The 8,684-nt window shown below is 36.7% G+C and overlaps 1 pseudogene; it reads right to left on the bottom strand.

The window, feature by feature from the left end:
- Positions 1–3,195: 3,195 nt before the first annotated feature.
- On the bottom strand, positions 3,196–4,468 carry LOC143690455 (protein PRRC1 pseudogene; annotated as a pseudogene).
- Positions 4,469–8,684: the final 4,216 nt, after the last annotated feature.

Consider the following 8,684-nt stretch of genomic DNA (forward strand, 5'->3'; position numbering starts at 1 on the left):
TTTTAATTGGGACATTTTCTTGGCCTTAGAATTATAAACTGGCAACTTATTAAATTCCCCTTTTTAAAAACCATTCTGTTTCTGGTATATTGCATTCTAGCAGCTAGCAAACTAGAACACACTCCTTCCCAATTAGTGTCCTAACTTTAACCTAAAAGACTCTGCAAGATTGAGAACACAATTTGCATTGTTTAAATCAATTGCAAGATTATACTTTGGGTTTGGATTTCAGAAATCTTGGCTTTATGACTACAAGAAATAAGGATTTCTTCTAGCATAGTCATATAAGATTTCTGGCCCTTGCCTGAGCTTTCGGCTAGGCCATGCTCTAAGCTTATCATTTTCTTTCTCTGTAATTCTCCCATGCATTTGGAAGTAACTAACTCACTCTATTGCAACCTTTTTTTTTTCATTAAAATGTTCTAAGGCAGCAACTACTTGGTCTCCCAAAGAGTTGCCATCTTAAAGCTGTCTACTGTTGATAAGTTTTGCAACTGCTTTGCCACTGCATGTCATAGACTTCCAGTGTTCCTTTGCTACTGGCAACAGGGCTGTTAAGGCCTTAAATCTAATTACATCAGGACTTCTAATGCCAACCACGATTAAGTAAGCCCATTATAGTTTATGTCTTTCACTGATGACAACTAAAAATTCTGGACAAAATACCATAGCAGCTTCCAGAGGACTCTGAAAAGTTAACATTATCAGGAATGTTGAAGAGGGGAGCCAAAATGTGAGGAACCCCTGAGCATATCCCTGTGTACTCTTCAATACTCATATGTTTAGAAAAAGAATAAATCAATATAAGTATTTTTAACAGTGTGATTCTTCACTGTCTTTAGAGCACAGTGTATACTAGTGTTTGCCAAACTTGTTTATGGTAAGAACCACCTTCAGCAGTAGTTCAAGAAAAGTTACAGGAGTCCTACTAGATCTCTCTTGTAGTATACAATCTATAAGAGAAACATGGGAATATAAAATTTTAATGAAAAATTCAGGTGTTTCTCTCAGTTAAGCAAGTTTAGGAAAATTGGTTTATTCAAGCAAATAGAATCAGACTCCCTACAAGTTCAGTACTTTCCCAGACTGAATATATTACCTTTGGAAGGTAAAAGGAAAGAATTTGATCACATAGAGGACTCTGAAAATATACATGAATACTGTCTTTGTTAGGAAAGCCAGGAGTACTTGTAATCATTTGGAAGGCGCATTTTAAGAATTTCCCCATGCAATCCTTATGCTCTGGGATTTGTTGGAAAGGCAGGAAACCAAAATCTAATAAATAAAGTCACATAAATGATAGATAAAAATGGGCAAGAATTTTGACATAATTAAGAACTACAAAATAAAACATGGAATTTTAGAACAAGTTCCAATTAAAACATGAGAAAAGAAATTATGGCTTATGGATGGGGAAGAAGGATGGCCCAAGATGCAAGACTTCATTTGAATGTTCATAGCGGCATTATTCACAATTGCTAAAAGATGGAAGCAACCCAAGTGTCCATCTATGGATGAATGGATAAACAAACAAAACATATATATGCATACACACACACACAATTTGTACACATAATATTTATACAAAGTTTTAAAAAGGAATGAAGTTCTGATGCATATGACAACATACATGAACTTTGAAGGCATCATGTTGAGTGAAATAAGCCAGACATAAAAGGGCAAATATTGTATGACTTCACTTATATGAAGTAATTAGAATATGCAAATTAATACTGACAGAAAGTAGATTACAGATTATCAAGAGCAAGGGTAGGGGTTAATGCTTAATTGGTACCTGTTTGGGTTGATGGATAAATTTTTTTTTTTTAAATAAGAAACTGTCTCCAAGATTTATTTGAATTTGCATATAGAGTATAAGAATATATGAAAAAAATTATTAAATTTTAATTTATATAAAACAAATAGTAGTAAAATGTATTACTTGGGATAAAAAGCTTTCACTAAAATAATGGACTAAATAAATAAAATAGTTTCTTTGTAAACTTCCATAAAGTAAAGACATAATGGCACAGAGTTAGAAAATTAGTATCTAAGGCAGACTAAATAAGAAGCAACCTCAATTAAAATAAGTGGCATTCAATTCCATAAACAACAACAGAATAATTCCTCTAAAAAATGTCCCTATTACAAGGCGCTGCAAGGATAGCTCGGTGGTAAAATTCTTCCCTGACATGCGGGAGCCCCAGTTTTGATTCCCGGAGCCGGCACATGCAAAAAAAAAAGTCCCTATTATAGTTTGGAGAATACCAGTGGAAGCAGGAACAAAGATTGTTGTCAACATTTATTCTTCTAAGTACTGAATAATATTATATAAAATAACATGAATACTTCTGATTTAATATACACTTGAATCATTTGCCACTTAGTTGTCACATAGCAATGAATAAACAAAATGTTCATAGTAGAAATCTGTAAAATGCCAAAATAATTTTTTTAAGTAGGAATTTTCAGATTATATGTTTACACGAAGACAAAAAAGAACATGATCAATTCAGATATTTTTCCCCATGATGTTAAAACAATGCATAGAAATGTGCATCTCCCTGTGAGTAGTTCTGTTAAACTGTTGAGCTTCAAAGGCTGATGGAGAAGAGATTAATTATGAATCATAACACTAATTTTTAAAGAATGTTCAGTAAACATGTTTTTAAAAAGATATTTTAATTTTTATTTAATGCACTTTTATTAGGATATATTCACACACCATACAATCCTCACAAAATGTACAATCAATGGCTCATAGAATTATCACATAGTTGTGCATTTATCACCACAATCAATTAAATACGTTGTCTTCAAAAGCCAAAAAATCAAGTCTCTATCATTAAATGCACACGAACTGCCATCTCATGAATGTGATATACCCAATTGTGCTATAAATATATTTATATATATATTATTTTGAGAACTATAGAATGTGAAATTATATTATCATAAAAGAATTTGTTTCTCTTCATCTACTGGAAGGACACCATGCCTTTTTAGAAAAAGGAAAACGTAAATCCAGGAAAATTACAAAACTTCAGGATTTATTGAAGCTATTCAATGTAAAGAAGCTATGATCTCTTCTTTCAGGACAAGCTAAAAAGAGAGGAAAAGACTCAGTATTCTAGATAAGTCTTCTCTCTCATAATCTTAAGTGGTAGATGCTGTTTATACATGCCTGCTACTACTTTAGCTGCATTGTGCATTGTAGATCATCTCTCAAGGAGATAGGCCAGTAAAGGCCATGAGCCAATCAGTCCAGCTGACATTTAATAAACTTTTTCCAGGACTTCACCCACTGTTACCAAAAGGCCTGACCACCTTAGAAGGTAGTCCCAAGGAGTTAGACTTTGAGCCTGTTGTACAAATTCCAGCGGCACTGGTTTGGCTTGTATTGATGTTTCTAGATGAATGCCATGGACAGGGTTTTCAGCTATCAAATGACTGATGTCAAACCATTTGTCAGGTAGCAATTCAGCAATAATGTTTTCTACTGACACAGCAGTCTGTTTTCCATTACTCCGGTTTGACACAAGGCTATTTATCAGTTCCTGGGTTCCTTTTAATCCAGCGGTACAGCCCACAGGTTGTGGGGGCAATATTGGACTGTACAGCTTCCCCTATATCCACAACTAAGCCAAAGACCTCCTGGAAGGCCTCTTGGACAGCAGCAACCATTGCTTCCTTATTTGACATTACTACGATATCCAGTTCACATCCAGATTAGATATATGGAGGCATTCCAGGGTCCAGCATTGTAATCATGCCTTTTACACAATGTGTTTTGTTTTATCAAGCACAATTTCACATTATTAAGGATTCCCAGCCACATCCTTAATAAAACCCCAGATCCCCCCAGCAGATACTTCATTCTGACCAATACCAATCCTAGGATCTTCTTGTTTCTCTGGGAAACTAATGACTGATGTGGTTCCACTTCTCTGTGCCAGAGATGTCAAACTGGCTTGCTGAGTAATAGGAGTTGGCAAAACACCTATTACTGCAGGTGCAGGAAATGATGGCATCAGAGGTGTCTGGGGAGCTCTTCCTGCATGACCCCTTGTTATGTCTTAAATTGAACCAACAGAAAATCCTGATCTGGGACAACACAAAGTGAGAGAGCTGATAAGAGTGCTTGGGGCAGAAGTTGAACATAGAAAGTGGGATAAAGGAGGACTGCTGAAGGCAGCAGCAGTTAATGGAAAAGCAGCAAGTGGTGGAACTGAAGGAACTGATGGAGACATAAAAGGTAATGGTGCTGAAGGCCTTATAAGAGGAAGGGAAGGCTGAAGGGTGGAGTATGCATGTGGAGGTAAGGATTGCATAGAGGATACATTTGGAGAAGAGAACTAGCTGCAGTTAATGGAACTGGAGTAGAGGACATAGCAATAGCAGCCAGTCCTGCAGAATTTGGTGGAGGAGTCCCAGGTGGTATCATCTCTATTCCACTCTCTTCCATCATTTTTCTTCAGTTCGTTTAATTTGAATACTGAGGTCCCATGGCAAGTGAAAGTGTGACCTGAGACATCAGGGTGTAAAACAATTCCCAGAAGAAAGATGCAGTCAAGGGCTCTCCTCTACACACCCCCACCTCCAAGAGCTGATGAATGAGATTTGGTAATGGATGGTGGTGATGGAAGCACAACCTTGTGAATATAATTTACTTTGCTGAATTGTATACTTTGAAGCAGTTAAAATGGAAGATTTTATAATTGTATAAGTATTACCACAATGGAAATAATAATTTAAAAAAAGGTAGACGATTCCACATTAGTCCAAATAGAGGTTTCAGTGTTACAAAACTTCTCTTAGCCTTGATTTTCTCATGTGTAAAAAGAACACCTGGACTAAGAAAAGCGATTTGAACATTCTATAAATTGCAAAGATTTACAGTCTTGTGTTTGATACCTGTGGGGTAGAAAATGTAAGTTATTTCCTTTTTTTTTTTTTTTTCCAATCCTGTATGTAGCATTTACTACATGCCAGGCTGTCCTAAGCACTTTACATGCATTTGCTCATTTAACACTCAAATAACCCTATGAGGTAGGAGTCATCATGACCCTCATCTTTTTTTTTTTTTTTATTAACGGAAAAAAAAAAAAGAAATTAACACAACATTTAGAAATCATACCATTCTACATATGCAATCAGTAATTCTTAACATCATCACATAGATGCATGATCATCGTTTCTTAGTACATTTGCATCGGTTTAGAGGAACTAGCAACACAACAGAAAATGATATAGAATGTTAATATAGAGAAAAGAAATAAAAGTAGTAATAATAGAAAAAAAAAACCCTCTAGCTCAGATGCAGCTTCATTCAGTGTTTTAACATGATTGCTTTACAATTAGGTATTATTGTGCTGTCCATTTTTGAGTTTTTGTATATAGTCCTATTGCACAGTCTGTATCCCTTCAGCTTCAATTACCCATTATCTTACCCTGTTTCTAACTCCTGCTGGACTCTGTTACCAATGACATATTTCAAGTTTATTCTCGAATGTCCGTTCACATCAGTGGGACCATACAGTATTTGTCCTTTAGTTTTTGGCTGGACTCACTCAGCATAATATTCTCTAGGTCCATCCATGTTATTACATGCTTCATAAGTTTATCTTGTCTTAAAGCTGCATAATATTCCATCGTATGTATATACCACAGTTTGTTTAGTCATTCTTCTGTTGATGGACATTTTGGCTGTTTCCATCTCTTTGCAATTGTAAATAAAGCTGCTATAAACATTGGTGTGCAAATGTCCATTTGTGTCTTTGCCCTTAAGTCCTTTGAGTAGATACCTAGCAATGGTATTGCTGGGTCGTATGGCAATTCTATATTCAGCTTTTTGAGGAACCGCCAAACTGCCTTCCACAGTGGTTGCACCATTTGACATTCCCACCAACAGTGGATAAGTGTGCCTCTTTCTCTGCATCCTCTCCAGCACTTGTCATTTTTTGTTTTGTTGATAATGGCCATTCTGGTGGGTGTGAGATAATATCTCATTGTGGTTTTGATTTAAGTTATTTCCTTTTGACAAAGGGAAAACCCAATCAAAAGATAATTATTTCTGTTCTTTTAAAAATACAAATTAGACACTTTTGCTTAAAACTGTCTAATGTCCTTTCATTGTACTTAGAAAGAAATCCAATGCTTTATCTTGTTTCTCGGCTTTGCCTTTGGGATATATTTGTCCTTTGTCTTCTATGACCAGGGACATGTTTGTTTTTTTTCACCCCCATGTTACCTTAGCCTTGAGAATGGTGTCTGGCTTAGAGTTAGCCCTCCAAAAGAACTTGCTGAAGAAATGAGTAAGTAGATGGTGACTTTCATGAGCATTTTATCCCTTTCTGAGGGCAGGAAGGCAATTGTGATGCTGGTTTGCCACTTAAAAGGTAAGACAACACTTCAAGCACATGAGACAACACTTCAAGCAAAGTGGTGGAGGAGAGAAGAGCCTAGTCCTGGAAGCTCTCCTACAGCAGGACTCGCAACATCCTGGACTGCCCGTTTCTGTCTGTTTCCCTGGGTGAAGAAGAAATAAACTCTGTCTTGTTGGAGCAACCGTGTTGGGGGCTTCCTAATGTATTTGGTAATTGACTTCAACCCCAGAAGTTTGTTGCTGACTATTATGTACTTCAGTAGTTATCCAGACACCCTGGCACAGAGTAGGGACTCAAAAAGTATTTGTAGAAATAAGTAGATGAAGAGGAAAGGGAAATGTAATTCATTGTTATGAATATAACCGTGGTTCAGATGAGATTTATTCAAATAAAATGATAGAATTATACTGGGAGAAATAAAAGAAGACATGAATAAGTGAACAGATACACTGCATTCTTGATTATCAGGTTAAATTTAGAAGGATGGCATCATTCCTGTACTGGGCAGCCTGAAAGAAGAGTCTTTTACATATTACACAGCTGCCATATAGACATCCATTCCTCAGTATAAACTGTCCTCAGCATTTTATTCTACTGTTGTTGCTATTGCCACAAAAAGGGAGGTATAAATCACTTCTTAGATCTTTGTCATAGGGAATGGGATCAGGAATCAGCTGGGAGCTCTGCTGTCTCAAGATGATTAGTGTGGTAGTCAGATTCAGGTGTTAACTTGGTCAGGTGACAGTGCCTAGTTCTATTGCTGTGGACATGAGCCAATGGCATGTGAACCTCATCTGTTGTTGATACATCTGCAGTCAGCTAGGAGGCGGGCCTGCTGCAATGAATGATGTTTGATTTAATTGGCTGGTGCTTAAATGAGAGAGCTTAACGTAGCACAGCCAAAGCAGCTCAGCATACCTCATCTTGGCCCTCTTAGCTCAGCCCAGACCTTTGGAGATGCAGAAAGGAATCACCCATGGAAAGTTGTTGGAACCCAGAGGCTTGGAGAGAAGGCCAGCAGAGATCGCCCTGTGCCTTCCCACGTAAGAAAAATCCTCAGTTGAAAGTTAGCTGCCTTTCCTCTGGAGAACTATACATTAACTAAATAAATCCCCTTTTATTGAAAGCCAGTCCATCTCTGGTGTGTTGCATTCCAGCAGCTAGCAAACTAGAACAATTAGGTATCAACTTTGCTCATTTGGGTATTCCACTGTGAGATGGCACCCCAATCCTAATCTTAATCCCAACCCTAACTCTGAACCCAATTGGAAGGATAAGTGAATAAGAGGACTAACCATTTTTAAAAGAAAAGATAGATATACTACTTATACAATTTAAAATTTTGTTATAATGTTTTAAAAAATAATGCTTTTATAGTTAGCATGAAAGCAGAGAAAAGTAGAAGGAATACTTAAATCATCTTTCAAGAAATAATCCCACCCAAATTACTGTTAGCAGGCTAGTTTACTTTGAGTTTTTTCTTTGATATTTTAGTTTCCTAAGATGCTTAAAGCAAATGCCATGAATAAAACAATGGGAATTTATTCATGTACAGTTTTAAGTCTTGGCAAATGTCCAAATCAAGGCATCATGAGGGTGATGCTTTCTTCCCGAAGACTGGCTGCCAGCGATCTTTGGCTCTTCTTCCACATGACAAGGCCCATGGCGGCATCTGCTAGTCTCTCCCTTCTCGCCTGGGTTTTATTGATTTCAGCTTCTTACTTACTGGCTTTTTTCTTTCTTTGTCTAAATTTCAGTCCCTGTAAAGGATGTCAGTAATAGAATTAAGACCCATCCTGGATAAGATGGGACACACCTTGACTGAGGTAACCTCATCAAAAGGTCCTACTTCCAGTGGGTTCAGACACATAGGGATGAATTAGATATTTTTCTGGCATATGCTCAGCTCCAAACCATCACATTTGATTAGGTCTTATTTTCAAATATTGGTATAATCATATTACCTTTACATTTTTGACTCCTGATTTTTAACTTAAACCTGTACATTTTCAAGTCTTTTTTTTGTAAGGAATTTTTTAATCTTTTTATTTTTATACAGCACAATTTATATTCCCTCTATTGTGGAATGAATTGTGTCCCCCCAAAAAATATGTTAAAGTCCTAACCCCTGTACCTTAGAATGTGACCTTGTTTGGAAAGCAGGTCATTGCAGTGGAATTGGTTAAGATGAGGTCAAAATGGAGTGGTGTGGGCCCTTAATCTAATATGAGTGGTATCCTTATAAGAAAAGAAGAGATACAGAGACATGAAGAAAGATGGTCATATGACCATGGTGGC

Source organism: Tamandua tetradactyla, chromosome 7, assembly GCF_023851605.1.
Source record: "Tamandua tetradactyla isolate mTamTet1 chromosome 7, mTamTet1.pri, whole genome shotgun sequence".
NCBI lineage: Eukaryota > Metazoa > Chordata > Mammalia > Pilosa > Myrmecophagidae > Tamandua > Tamandua tetradactyla.